The sequence below is a fragment of the Salvelinus namaycush genome, chromosome 26 (assembly GCF_016432855.1).
Source record: "Salvelinus namaycush isolate Seneca chromosome 26, SaNama_1.0, whole genome shotgun sequence".
In the NCBI taxonomy this organism is placed as follows: Eukaryota; Metazoa; Chordata; class Actinopteri; order Salmoniformes; family Salmonidae; genus Salvelinus; species Salvelinus namaycush.
This window is the reverse complement of record NC_052332.1, coordinates 2,679,029-2,694,644: the sequence shown is the minus strand read 5'-3', so window position 1 is coordinate 2,694,644 and position 15,616 is coordinate 2,679,029. Positions and strand designations below refer to the sequence as shown.

Genomic DNA, 15,616 nt, shown 5'->3' with positions numbered 1-15,616 from the left:
TATCAGTATATTGCGATTTTCAGGTATTTATTTGTGCTGCGTTCTAGGGAGTTGGACACGTCTGGCCCACATGGCTAATGTTTACTGCCAATTCCAACGTTGAAGGCGACAATCTACAGCCGAGCGACGATTCTTTTGGAAAAAGGACAACTTGCCCAAGATTCTGATGGGAGCTCATCAAAAAGTAAGAACTATTTATGATGTTAATTCGTTGTTCTGTTGAAAAATGTAAAACTCATATTCCGCCATTAATTTCGGTGCGGTCTCGCTTTAACGCATGCTGTATGTCGTAGTAACGTTAATTTTAAAAATCTAACAGAGCGATTGCATTAAAAGAACTAATGTATCTTTCATTTGCTGTCCAACCTGTATTTTTTAGTCAAGTTTAGGATTAGTTACTGATTAGATTAGGTGCCTCTCCCAAGATTTCTCCCGACATATTGTTGGCAGCTTGGCTACTATTCTCATTGTATAACCACGATTTGTGCCGCTAAATATGCAAATTTTCGAACAAACTCTATATGTATTGTGTAATATGATGTTATAGGACTGTCATCTGAAGAAGTTTGAGAAGGTTAGTGAAAAAATTAACCTTTAACGAGTCACCAACCCGGATCCGAGATCACCCCCCACTCCCCCCCCACTGAGTAGCATAGCTAGCATAGCGTCACAAGTAAATTGTAGCATCTAAATATCATTAAATCACAAGTCCAAGACACCAGATGAAAGATACAGATCTTGTGAATAAAGCCACCATTTCAGATTTTTAAAATGTTTTACAGGGAAGACACAATATGTAAATCTATTAGCTAACCACGTTAGCATAAGACACAATTTTTTTACTCCAACAGTTTTTTCCTGCGTCAGTAGCTATCACTAATTCGACTAAATAAAAATATATATAGCCACTAACCAAGAAACAACTTCATAAGATGACAGTCTGATAACATATTTATGGTATAGCATAGTTTTTTTTTGAAAAATGTGCATTTTTCAGGTATAAATCACAGTTCTACATTGCAGCTGCAATCTGAAATAGTGCTGACGCAGCCAGAACAATTACAGAGACCAACGTCATATAACTAATTACTTATCTTAAAACATTTCAGAAAAATACACAGCGTACAGATATTGAAAGCCCAACATCTGGTGAATCCAAACAATATTTCAGATTTATTAAATGTTTTATAGCAAAAACAAAATGTAGCGCTAAATTAGCATAGCCACGCCAGCCAGAACCAGCTGGGCGCCCGCGACCAGTTCACATGCACGACAGATATATGAAATAACATCGTAAATTGGGTCTTACTATTGCTGATCTTTCATCAGAATGTTGATCAATGTGTCCTTAGTCCTGATGAGTCGTTCAATCCATTCATAATGGCAACTTTCCCTCTTCATTTAGCATATGTACTGGTCGACTGGCCAAAGTAAAAAAAGTCACAGAACGGAACACGGCAAAACTCCCGAAAAAATTCAAATAATCTGATTAAACTATATTGAAAAAACATACATTAAGATGATATGGTCACATGTATCAAACAAACTTCGAGACGGAGATAGTTTTCATCCGTAACGGCAGCAAAACAGTAGACAATCGCACCTCCAAATAGCGCGAGTCAGAGAACCGGAAGTTGTCGGTCACGCCAAAGAAATAGGTCTTATTTCACGTCAGTACAAGGTAAACAAAAAATTTCTCCTCTGACGTCCTCTTGACACCCAGAGGAAGACGAATGAAGTGTGTTTCGGGTCATAGGTGGCGTGACCATATATAGGCAGAGCGTTGAAGCGAGCATACACATCTTGCATTCTTCTTCTTGGTCAGGGAAAGTGCTGTCAAATGACTTCTGTTTAACTCAGAGACAAAATTGAAACGGTTTTAGAAACTATAGATTGTTTTCTATCCAATGGTATTAATTATATGCATATAGTAAGAGCAATAATTGAATAAGAGGCAGTTTAATCTGTAGAGGAAATTATGCTAATGCGAAAACAGCACCCCCTATAGTGGCAAGAAGTTTTTAATATCTTTTGCTGGTTTATTCGTTATCGCTATTGTTGGCCTGAATCAATGCTGTTGTGTGGTTGGCTATTGTAGTAAGCTAATATAATGCTATATTGTGTTTTCGCTGTAAAACACTTAAAAAATCTGAAATATTGGCTGGATTCACAAGATCTTTGTCTTTCATTTGCTGTACGCTGTGTATTTTTCATAAATGTTTTATGATGAGTATTTAGGTAATTCACGTTGGTCTCTGTAGTTATTCTAGTTGCTTTGGTGAGAGTTGTGATGGTGGCTGCAAAGGTAAACTATGATTTATACCTGAAATATGCACATTTTTCTAACAAAACATATGCTATACAATAAATATGTTATCAGACTGTCATCTGATGAAGTTGTTTCTTGGTTAGTGGCTATTTATATCTTTATTTGGTCGAAATTGTGATAGCTACCTATGCAGGAAAAAAATTGTGAAAAAAAAAGTTGTCTTCTGCTATCGTGGTTAGCTAATAGATTTACATATTGTGTCTTCCCTGTAAAACATTTTAAAAATCAGAAATGATGGCTGGATTCACAAGATGTGTATCTTTCATCTGGTGTCTTGGACTTGTGATTTAATGATATTTAGATGCTAGTAGTTACTTGTGACGCTATGCTAGGCTATGCTAGTCAGCTTTTTTACTGATGGGGGTGCTCCCGGATCCGGGATTGTGTGCAAGTAGAAGTTAAAGTGTTGCCAGTCAGCCCCCTCACCCCCCTTCCCCCTCCTCCCTTCCCAATGCGCTAGGTGCCCCCTGCCCTCGTGCCTTGAACCTTGCGCGCTTTCAGTGAATACAGCTGGAGAACTGCAAGTCAGTTGTGCGCCATTGTGCGCCACTCGGGAGCCATGGCCAATATATATTGTCCTGCTAATAACAGGGTTAATAATATATCTGTGAGAATATCCAATGGGCTTTTATATAATTCTAAATGAATAATAATAATCGCTTTGTTTAAAAAATAACAATATTTTAAGAGATGATTTTGTTTTCAAATAACGTAAAATGAGCGAGAAAAAGGCCATTCTTGAACATGGAGTGAGATAATGTTACTAATTTGTAAATAAAGCCAGTTTGTTATTTAGAATTATTTCTGTTTTTAGAGGGAGAAAAAACTAAAACCTACAATCATCTCATGGGTATCCCAATCAAGCCTGCCACGGGTATAGAACCATTATCTGTAGCAACACAGCTTGCACTGCTATGCAGTGTCTTAGACTGTTGCGCCACTTAGGCGCTATATAACATGACCGGTCGGGGTGGCCTACAGTACTACAGTGAGAGAGCAAAATAATCCTAAGAAATTTAACCTGTCTGGCTCTGGCGTTCCGCCAGCGGAACTCCTCCCACATTCCACTGAAAAGACAGAGCGCGAAATTCAAAAGATATTTTTTAGAAATATTTAACTTTCACACATTAACAAGTCCAATACAGCAAATGAAAGATACACATCTTGTGAATCCAGTCAACATGTCCGATTTTTAAAATGTTTTACAGCGAAAACACCACATATATTTATGTTAGCTCACCACCAAATACAAAAAAGGACAGACATTTTTCACAGCACAGGTAGCATGCACAAAGCCAACCTAACTAACCAAGAACCAACCAAACTAACCAACAAACAACTTCATCAGATGACAGTCTTATAACATGTTATTCAATAAATCTATGTTTTGTTCGAAAAATGTGCATATTTCAGGTATAAATCATAGTTTACATTGCAGCTACAATCAGAAATTGCACCGAAAGCAGACAGAATAATTACAGACACCAACGTCAAATACCTAAATACTCATCATAAAACATTTCTGAAAAATCGATGGTGTACTGTAACGTCCTGACCAGAGTTTGTATGTGTTTTGCTTGTTTAGTGTTGGTCAGGACGTGAGCTGGGTGGGAATTTTATGTTGTGTGTCTAGTTTGTCTGTTTCTATGTTGGGTTAAATGTGTTGCCTGATATGGTTCTCAATTAGAGGCAGGTGTTTGACGTTTCCTCTGATTGAGAACCATATTAAGGTATGCTGTTCTCACTGTTTGTTTGTGGGTGATTGTTCCTGTGTCAGTGTTGGTGCTACACGGGACTGTGACGGTTAGTGTGTTTTGTCAGTTTGTATAGTGTCTTGTTTTGTTTTATTAAATTCATTATGTCTAATTACCACGCTGCACATTGGTCCTCTGATCCTTCTCGCCTCTCCTCGTCTGAGGAGGAGGACGACTTAGACTGCCGTTACAGGATCACCCACCAAACAAGGATCAAGCAGCGTGGCAACGGGCAGCAGCGACAGCAGCAGCGGTACCAGGAGGAATGGTCATGGGAGCAAATATTGAACGGAGAAGGAACCTGGGCTAAGGTTGGAGAATATCGCTGCTCTCGGGAAGAGATGGAGGCAGCTAAAGCCCAGGAGCGGTGGTATGAGGAGGCAGCACGGAAGCGTGGCTGGAAGCCCGTGAAGAAACCCCAAAAATTTATTGGGGGGGGGCTAAAGGGTAGTGTGGCGAAGGTAGGTAGGAAACCTGCGCCCACTTCCCATGCTTACCGTGGAGAGCGGGAGTACGGGCAGACACCGTGTTATGCAGAAGAGCGCACGGTGTCTCCTGTACGGGTGCATAGCCCGGTGCGGGTTATTCCACCTCCCCGCACTGGGCGGGCTAGATTGAGCATTGAGCCAAGTGCCATGAAGCCGGCTCTACATATATGGCCTCCAGTACGTCTCCTCGGGCCGGTGTACATGGCACCAGCCTTACGCATGGTGTCCCCGGTTCGCCAACACAGGCCAGTGCGGGTTATTCCACCTCCCCGCACTGGACGGGCTACGGGGAGCATGCAACCAGGTAAGGTTGGGCAGGCTCAGTGCTCAAGGGAGCCAGTACACCTTCACGGTCCGGTATATCCGGCGCTACCTTCCCGCCCCAGCCCAGTACCACCAGTGCCAACACCACGCACCAGGCTTCCTGTGCGTCTCCAGAGCCCTGTTCCTCCTCCACGCACTAAACCTATGGTGCGTGTCTCCAGCCCGGTACCACCAGTTCCGGCACCACGCACCAAGCCTCCTGTGCGTCTCCAGAGCCCTGTACGCACTGTTCCTTCTCTCCGCACTCGCCCTGAGGTGCGTGCCCTCAGCCCGGTACCACCAGTGCCGGTACCACGCACCAGGCCTATAGTGCACTTTGAGAGTCCAGTGTGCCCTGTTCCTGCTCCCCGCACTAGCCTTGAGGTGCGTGTCTCCAGTCCGGTACAACTAGTTCCGGCACCACGCACCAGGCCTACTTGTGCGCCTCAGCAGGTCAGAGTCGGCCGTCTGCCCAACGCCGCCTGCACTGCTCGTCTGTCCAGCGCCGTCTGAGCTGCCTGCCTGCCCAGCGCCGTCTGAACTGCCTGCACTGCTCGTCTGCTCAACGCCGCCTGTACTGCTCGTCTACCCAGCGCCGTCTGAGCTGCCTGTACTGCTCGTCTGCCCAGCAGAGCTGCCTGCCTGCCCAGCGCCGTCTGACCTGCCTGCCTGCCCAGCGCCGTCTGAGCCATCCGTCTGCCCAGCGCCGTCTGAGCCATCCGTCTGCCCAGCGCCATCTGAGCCATCCGTCTGCCCAGCGCCATCTGAGCCATCCGTCTGCCCAGCGCCATCTGAGCCATCCGTCTGCCACGAGCCTTCAGAGCCGCCCGTCTGTCCCGAGCCATTAGAGCCGTCCGCCAGTCAGGAGCCGCTAGAGCCGTCCGTCAGTCAGGAGCTGCCAGAGCCGCCAGCCAGTCAGGAGCTGCCAGAGCCGCCAGCCAGTCAGGAGCTTCCAGAGCCGCCAGCCAGTCAGGAGCTTCCAGAGCCGCCAGCCAGTCAGGAGCTGCCAGAGCCGCCAGTCAGTCAGGAGCTGCCAGAGCCGCCAGTCAGTCAGGAGCTGCCAGAGCCGCCAGCCAGCCAGGAGCTACCATAGCCGCCAGCCAGTCAGGAGCTGCCAGAGCCGCCAGCCAGTCAGGAGCTGCCAGAGCCGCCAGCCAGTCAGGAGCTGCCAGAGCCGCCAGCCAGTCAGGAGCTGCCAGAGCCGCCAGCCAGTCAGGAGCTGCCAGAGCCGCCAGCCAGTCAGGAGCTGCCAGAGCCGCCAGCCAGTCAGGAGCTGCCAGAGCCGCCAGCCAGTCAGGAGCCGCCAGCCAGTCATGAGCCGCCCTCCAGTCATGAGCTGCCCTCCAGTCATGAGCTGCCCTCCAGTCATGAGCTGCCCTCCAGTCATGAGCTGCCCTCCAGTCATGAGCTGCCCTCCAGTCATGAGCTGCCCTCCAGTCATGAGCTGCCCTCCAGTCATGAGCTGCCCTCCAGTCATGAGCTTCCCTCCAGTCATGAGCTTCCCTCCAGTCATGAGCTGCCCTCCAGTCCGGAGCTGCCACTCAGTCCGGAGCTGCCATTCAGTCCGGAGCTGCCATTTGTCCTGAGTTGCCCCTCTGTCCTGAGCTACCTCTCTGTCCTGAGCTACCTCCTAAATCATGTGGGGGCCTTGGGGAGGATTCTTAGGCCAAGGTCGTGGGCGAGGGTCGCCACTCAAAGGACGCTAAGGAGGGGGACAAAGACAGTGGTGGAGTGGTGTCCTCGTCCACCGCCGGAGCCGCCACCGCGGACAGATGCCCACCCAGACCCCCCCTTGAGTTTTAGGGGTGCGTTCGGAGTCCGCACCTCGGGGGGGGGGGGGGGTACTGTAACGTCCTGACCAGAGTTTGTATGTGTTTTACTTGTTTAGTGTTGGTCAGGACGTGAGCTGGGTGGGAATTCTATGTTGTGTGTCTAGTTTGTCTGTTTCTATGTTGGGTTAAATGTGTTGCCTGATATGGTTCTCAATTAGAGGCAGGTGTTTGACGTTTCCTCTGATTGAGAACTATATTGAGGTAGGCTGTTCTCACTGTTTGTTTGTGGGTGATTGTTCCTGTGTCAGTGTTGGTGCTACACGGGACTGTGACGGTTAGTGTGTTTTGTCAGTTTGTATAGTGTTTTGTTTTATTAAATTCATTATGTCTAATTACCACGCTGCACATTGGTCCTCTGATCCTTCTCGCCTCTCCTCGTCTGAGGAGGAGGACGACTTAGACTGCCATTACATGTACAGCAAATTAAAGACAAACATCTTGTGAATCCAGCCAATATTTCCGATTTTTTTAAGTGTTTTACAGCGAAAACACAATATAGCATTATATTAGCTTACTACAATAGCCTACCACACTACCGCTTTCATTCATCAAGGCACGTTAGCGATAGCAATAGGCACGTTAGCGATAGCGAATAAACCAGCAAGATATATAATTTTTGACTAACCTTGATAAGCTTCATCAGATGACAGTCCTATAACATCAGGTTATACATACACTTATGTTTTGTTCGAAAATGTGCATATTTAGAGCTGAAATCAGTGGTTATACATTGTGCTAACGTTGTGCTAACGTAGCATCTTTTTCCCACAACGTCCGGATATTTTTCTGACACTTTTTCTGACCTCCAGCAGGCCACAAATGTGCATGTGTCTGCTCAAACGGTCAGAAACAGACTCCATGAGGGTGGTTTGAGGGCCCGACATCCACAGGTGGGGGTTGTGCTTACAGCCCAACACCGTGCAGGACGTTTGGCATTTGCCAGAGAACACCAAGATTGGCAAATTCGCCACTGGCGCCCTGTGCTCTTCACAGATAAAAGCAGGTTCACACTGAGCACATGAGCACATGTGACAGACGTGACAGAGTCTGGAGACGCCGTGGAGAACGTTCTGCTGCCTGCAACATCCTCCAGCATGACCGGTTTGGCGTGGGTCAGTCATGGTGTGGGGTGGCATTTCTTTGTGGGGCCGCACAGCCCTCCATGTGCTCGCCAGAGGTAGCCTGACTGCCATTAGGTACCGAGATGAGATCCTCAGAGCCCTTGTGAGACCATATGCTGACACATGCACATTTGTGGCCTGCTGGAGGTCATTTTGCAGGGCTCTGGCAGTGCTACTCCTTGCACAAAGGCGGAGGTAGCGGTCCTGCTGCTGGGTTGTTGCCCTCCTACGGCCTCCTCCACGTCTCCTGATGTACTGGCCTGTCTCCTGGTAGCGCCTCCATGCTCTGGACACTACGCTGACAGACACAGCAAACCTTCTTGCCACAGCTCGCATTGATGTGCCATCCTGGATGAGCTGCACTACCTGAGCCACTTGTGTGGGTTGTAGAATCCGTCTCATGCTACCACTAGAGTGAGAGCACCGCCAGCATTCAAAAGTGACCAAAACATCAGCCAGGAAGCATAGGAACTGAGAAGTGGTGTGTGGTCACCACCTGCAGAATCACTCTTTTATTGGGGGTGTCTTGCTAATTGCCTATAATTTCCACCTTTTGTCTATTCCATTTGCACAACAGCATGTGAAATTTATTGTCAATCAGTGTTGCTTCCTAAGTGGACAGTTTGATTTCACAGAAGTGTGATTGACTTGGAGTTACATTGTGTTGTTTAAGTGTTCCCTTTATTTTTTTGAGCAGTGTATATTGAAAAAACATACTTTACGATGATATTGTCACATGTATCAAATAAAATCAAACCCGGAGATATTAGTCGTCCATAACGACAGCTTATCAGAAGGCAAATCCAGGTCCCTCCTCGCGCTCTCCAGAAAACAGGAAACTGGTAACACGTCATGCCAAGAGCTATGATTCGTGCCCAGATCAAGTTACACACTCAATTTCTTCTCTCACTGCTTGTCGACATCTAGTGGAAGACGTATGAAGTGCATCTAAACTAATAAATATCAAGGACTTTAATAGGCAGCCCCTAGAACAGTGCATCGATTTCAGATTTTCCACTTCCTGTCAGGAAGTTTGCTGCAAAAGGAGTTCTGTTTTACTCACAGATATAATTCAAACGGTTTTAGAAACTAGAGAGTGTTTTCTATCCAGTAGTAATAATAATATGCATATTGTACGAGCAAGAATTGAGTACGAGGCCGTTTAAATTGGGCACGGTTTTCCCCCAAAGTGAAAACAGCGCCAATAATAAAGACAGTGTAACAACAGTTTTAGTAAGTAATACTGAAGTTGGCACAATTATCAGTTTCTATTTAGGTTTATGTCGCCCATTCATTGTCAGTTAGAGACACAGTAGGACCCAAAAGCATAATTAGTGCTCTAACTCCCCCTTGCGCTGGTCTGGAGCAATGAAGTGGTGACGCAGGGTAACGTACTAAACCACAAATTACCTCTATGTCCCGGCAGCGTAAACTCATAACTTTTAAAGGAGGAACCAGTGTATCAGGTTCCAAACACACCAACACAGTGGTGAAGAGGGCACGACGACGCCCATTCCCCCTCAGAAGGCTGAAAAGATTTGGCATGGACCTTCAGATCCTCAAAAAGTTATACAGCTGCACCATTGAGAGCATCTTGACTGGCTGCATCACCGCTTGGTAAAGCAACTGCTTGGCATCCGACCGCAAGGCGCTACAGAGGGTCGTGCGTACGGTCCAGTACATCACTTGGGCCAAACTCCCTGTCATCCAGGACCTCTATACCAGGCGGTGTCAGAGGAAGGCCCTAAAAATTGCAAAAGACTCCAGCCACCGAATTCATAGACTGTTATCTCTGCTACTACACGGCAAACAGTACCGGATCAACAAGTCTGACCAAATGCAAATACTGTATTACCTCAATTACCTCAACTACCTCTCACCCCTGCTCATTGACTCGGTACTGGTACTCCTCATTATTGTTGTATTGTGTTACCATTTCCTTGTTTTATTTAGCAATTATTTATCTTTTTAACTCTGACTGTTGAGAATGGGCTCGTAAGCATTTCACTGTAAAGTCTACACCTGTTGTATTTGGTGCATTTGAGCAATAACATTTGATTTGATTATTTTTCGGTTCTGTTCCCTGAACTGGTTCCAACACTTCAGGGCCCTTGATACATCAAGATGCCAAAAGCCGTAGCGTCAGACTTGGTGGGCAGTGGTTGAAAGTTCAAGTTATTTGAACTTTGAGTGCTGTGGTGATGTCCCAGAAGCGCTGCTTAAAAAACAATGGCTCCCTTGGTGCAATGCCCTTCTTGCACCTGTTATGTGAAACCCCCATTAGAGATCTAATTTTAACACACAATACATATGCCTACAGTATGTTTGTTGGATTTAGCAGAATACATCAATGAATCCCATCTCATGGCCATAGCACTTGGGTCAGCGAGGTACAGCCTTATCCTTCATAGAGGATGCTTCGAGATAGGCTGCTGTTCTTGCCGACTGTTTTCGGGTCAGTTGCGGGTTCAATGGGGGGCGCACCAAGGCTGCCACCCCTGCGGAGTGGGAGAGAGGTGCACCATTGCCCCGACCCTCAAAGGCTTATCCCTCAGCTGTGCTGCACGATAAGGTACAACGCAGGCCGTTCCTTTTAAAAGATTTTGAGGAATGCCTCAGGGCTCCGTGTCAAGACCCGTACTTCAAGCGTTTCACTGGAGATGGAGCGAGTCAGAGTTACACCCCAAAAAACAGACCGCCTCCAAGGGGAGGGATATAGAGGAAGTAATGAGTGCATCACCTTCACTCTCAACTCTTCCCCTACTTCCAGAAAAAGGAGCTGGGTTTATTATCATACATTGAGTCTCAAGGCACCACCTCACCCTCTCTTCCCTGTCTGTCATCTTCCCTGAGCTGTTACCATTGTTGAGAACGGCGTATTGTTCATTAGGCATCAAACAGAAGAACATATATTGAAACAGGAAAATGAAAAAGGCAGTATGCTAGCTTTTTCAGTGTATGGAATGTCTATACAGTATTATTAATAATAATAATAATAATAATACATGGGACTTGAATTGCCTTAAAAAAAAAACAAAGGGTATAAAACAAGAATAAGACAATAGAATGAATAAAAGCTACTTAACTTTGGATAGGGCTGAGTAAGGGTGGGGCTAAACTGAGGGGAATGCCAGACTGAACAGATGTGTTAATCCTATTAGCGTATGTCTTTTGTCATGAACTGTGATGGCTTAAAATACCTTCATCTCTTCAATTTGACCTTTGACCCGCCATATTTCTTTGTCCCTCTTAGCATTCTTACTTCACTGTGCCTGACACAAGGGAACTTCCCAGCATACCTGAAAGTGTGAGTATCTTCGGCCTGCACCCTGCAGTTTCTGGTGTACATTCACAGCACAATCGGCACCACTGACAATATCCATTTGAGATAGTTGACGATATACCAAAATACATTACTCAATCTCATCTGATTTGATGTGAGACAACTCCCAGATTTACCCCCAAGGAGTTATCATTGTAGATCAAAACCAGAACAAACCACACCAATGTTACTCCACTCTTCAATAACTCATTTGATTTCCCCGAATGCCCCTGGCATCCTTGGATAGTTAGTTTGCCGTTGGGGCAAATCAGAAAGCCCTCGCTAGACCTCTAAGGCTGTGAGGCACTCCCCAGCTACCCTTCTCCCCATCTCTGGTGGGCTTTTAGTGGGACAGGCAGAACGAGGTAAAGGGAGAGCTTACATGTTAGCTTGTCTCTCTACTTTTGATATCCACGGCGTGATGGAGACGTGACAGAGACAAGAAGGGAGCCGTCAGTGCAGTGCCTTTGAACTTGCCTGGTTACCCATCCACATGACTCTGTAAAAACTCCACACCCACACTAATGTTTCTTCTCTACGATAAGTCTGCATATAATCACCTCCCCGCTGACTTCTCAAATGCGAACACATTCAAACCGTTCTGATTGGTCCAATAAAGCAATTGATTAAGCCAGAGCCTGAACACACGTGGGTGTTTCAGAAATTGTAATTGGCTTTGATACTCTGCTTGGTTAGAGACAATCCAATCACTGATGACTCATTTTGTACAACGCCCCTCACTTTGATGACGGCAGTCTCAAGCTGAATGTATGTAGCGATAGATAGAGCAACATAATTAAATTGTGTGCAGTATGAGTCGTCAGGCAACCTTTGAACCCCAGTAAGCAGGGGGAGATGTCGGAGGAGGAGGCTGTAGTCTTCAGAAGTAATGGTAGCGGAGGATTGGAGAATGACAGACATATAGGCTCACACATACACACACCCCTGCCTTCTGCCTCAGCTTTTTTCACTTAAACCTCTGGTGGAATGCCTACATATTTGTTTCAAGCATCCCCAGATATAAAGAGCATAAATGTGTGTTTTTTACACTATTGTATTTCGTTGTATTACACTCTGATGATCGCAATGAAAAGTTTGTGTCTTCCTGTTACAATCTTCACCTGTTATACTTATGTTATACCAATAAAAGCTATTTAATTGATGTTGATGCCTTGTACTATTCATGCACAGTCATTGGTCCTCCCTTGCCTTCACGACTAACCTCTACCTTGTTTTGTTTTTGTAGTTTTTTTTCGCCTTTTTTTTTTGCAGAGAAACCTAACAGCATATTTTGTAGCTGTAGATGTCAACGACATGCTCCATCGGTACGCTAGTATGCGTTATGAGCGTTCGAATCCTCATCTGCTGTAGCAAACTAAGCACTGTAAGTACTGTAGACTCTTCATTCCCTCCCCCTCCTCTTCCTCCTTTCTCACTCCTCATCTCTCTCTATCTCCCCATGCATATCCGCTTATTAATGAAAGTGTCCTTTTTTTTTTACAGGATTGGCTCTGTACTGTTGCATAAATGGTTGCACACCCAACTGTAATTATTTATTTATTTATTTTTATCCAGCAGAAATGTGTTAAGATATTGTTGATGTGTGTGAGGAAGCTGGGTGTGTTCCCCTGCAGCTGCAGAATCTTTTTACACCCTTTACATTTTCTGTTCCTTTTTTCTTTCTCACCTCCACCGGTAACCCTCTTCACACCTTTTTCTAGAGAGGACAGTGTAAAGAACTTGTTATCTGTTAAAAATATCTCCTTACACATACGTTAAAGGAGCCCTCCTTTGTTGTACTGTACCATACGAAGCAAAGTCTTCCATTATGGTTCTCGTAACGGTCCTAACATGGAGTCCTGAGGCATTCCTAAGTCTTCCATTATGTGATATCCACGCTACACAATTAAGCCCCTCCCACCCTCTCGGCGCCCTTAAAGTTACTAATGTCTGATTACTGAAGCCCAGTCTAAGTGCTGTTTTTTACACATACTCTAGTTTGGATGCTCAATAGAGCTCACAATCCCAATGGGAAAATGCTATTCTTTAGATACTACACCTGAACATGTAGTAGCAAAGATGGTGACATGTTAGAATGTGTGGTATAAAACTAACTTTGCCTTCCATCAAAATGTGGCCATGTTATTTGAAGAATATGGGGAGAACATACTATTCCTTTTCCATATCAGTGGTTATTGAGGAATGGAAATAAGGGACATACCTATGTAGTGCACTCTGTATAGTGCACTACTTTTGACCAGAGCCATGGGAGAAAAGCAGAAGGTTCCTCTAATGTTTTAGCAAAACAGAGAAACCACACATGTCTTCCACCTCCCCTATAAAAAGATATATGATTAATCTAAGTGAAAAATCTTTACCTGACATGGCTGTGGAAGAGCATTCCTCAAGGTCCCTTTCTCCCCACCCCCCATTCCCTATGACGAGTTGTCATAACGTTTCCCTTCCCCTGTCTTACATCAGAGCAACATTTTCAGAATCTGGCCAGTTTGATTGTCTATGGGGGGTGAGAGAAAGGAGCATGATTTATGATCACATGCCTTTTTGACAGCTCTTAATATAGAAAACCACCCATGTCACATGTCTGAGACAAACACTGTAATTCTGGAGAAAGGCTGTTCTGTCGTTTGTTCGGGCAGCGCCACGTCACTATTTATTGACACATCTGTCAGCGTTTGACGGCGCCATCTGAATTTGATCAGTCCCGTAGGCTGGCTGGCTGGCACTACATTCCTCCTACCTGACACACAAAAGGGAGCGGGATTTGTCACGCTCGTATTAAGCGTCAGTGATAGGAACTGTCAAGGGGAAAAGGAGTAGGGAATTTATATATATTTTTCTCTTCTTACTGTAAATGAAGTTGCTGGTCTAATTTCCGGTGGTGTCATTTTTTTCATTTCTGGGGTAGCTTTGATGCCATGAGTAATGGCCAATTTCCTCTTGGACTTCAACCCGTGTGTGCATGCGTGCTCGTGACTGTGACTGTCGGCTTTGGTTTCCGGAGTAGATGGTTACTGTCATTTTGGGTGGACAAGAAGTTAATTAATAGAGTGTTTTAGTGTGCCATCTCGTATGAATGCTTCAATAATAAAAAGCTACCCACGCTACAACACACTTCGCCTGATCTTGTAAAACCAACCACACATGCAAACAGACACAGGCATGCTGTACACACATGGTCTTTCATGTGGTCCTTATGTAGTTTTACAGTTGATCATCCATCAGAAGATTTCTCAGGTGTGAGCGAATGCATCATAGAGGCAAGAGCAGAGAGAACTATTACACTTTCGGAATAATCATTACCATCTTATGAATATGCCTAGAAGGCCAGCATCCCGGAGTCGCCTCTTCACTGTTGACGTTGAGACTGGTGTTTTGCTGGTACTATTTAATGAATTTGACAGTTGAGGACTTGTGAGGTGTCTGTTTCTCAAACTAGACACTCTAATGTACTTGTCCTCTTGATCAGTGGTGCACCGGGGCCTCCCACTCCTCTTTTTATTCTGGTTAGAGCCAGTTTGCTCTGTCCTGTGAAGGGAGTAGTACGCAGCGTTGTACTAGATCGTCAGTTTCTTGGAAATTTTTCACATGGAATAGCCTTCATTTCTCAGAACAAGAGTAGACTGACGAGTTTCAGAAGAAAGGTCTTTGTTTCTGGCCATTTTGAGCCTGTAATCGAACCCACAAATGCTGACGCTCCAGATGCTCAACAAGTCTAAATAAGGCCAGTTTTATTGCTTCTTTAATCAGAACAACAGTTTTCAGCTGTGCTAACATAATTGCAAAAGTGTTTTCTAATGATCAATTAGCCTTTCAAAATGATAACCTTGGATTAGCTAACATAACGTGCCATTGGAACACAGGAGTGATGGTTGCTGATAATGGGCCTCTGTACGCCTATGTAGATAATCCATAAAACATCTGCCGTTTCCAGCTACAATAGTAATTTACAACATTAACAATGTCTACACTGTATTTCTGATCAAGTTGATGTTATTTTAATGGACAAAATATGTTATTTTCTTTAAAAAACAAGGACATTTCTAAGTCACCTCAACATTTTGAACGGTAGTGTACATTATATTGACAGAGTCACTATTTCTTGTATTTTCTTATCGGAGAAAAAATACATTATAACCTCAGGTGCAAGATGCTCTATACCTCTCAACTTGATACATATGAGAATATTGTTAACATTTCAGGAATATGGCTATAGTGTATGTTTCAAAATTAAACTGTGAAAAATTGTTTATATGCCTTATTATGTTCTGTGTGGTGTTGTGGGTGATTGTCCTGTTTTTTACTCTCTCCCTCACAGTTAACGGCGTGTGTTCATGGGTCGGCGGCCATGATGTACCCCATGTATTGGCAACCCGTTTACATTCCCGTCCTGCCTCAGCACCTTATAGACTACTGCTGGTGAGTAACCACAATGGTCCTCTGTAGCTC

General features: G+C 45.0%; 1 pseudogene; it reads left to right on the top strand.

Annotated features, from left to right (window-relative positions):
- Positions 1-15,616, top strand: part of LOC120021839 — a 68,378-nt pseudogene that overhangs the window by 2,163 nt on the left and 50,599 nt on the right.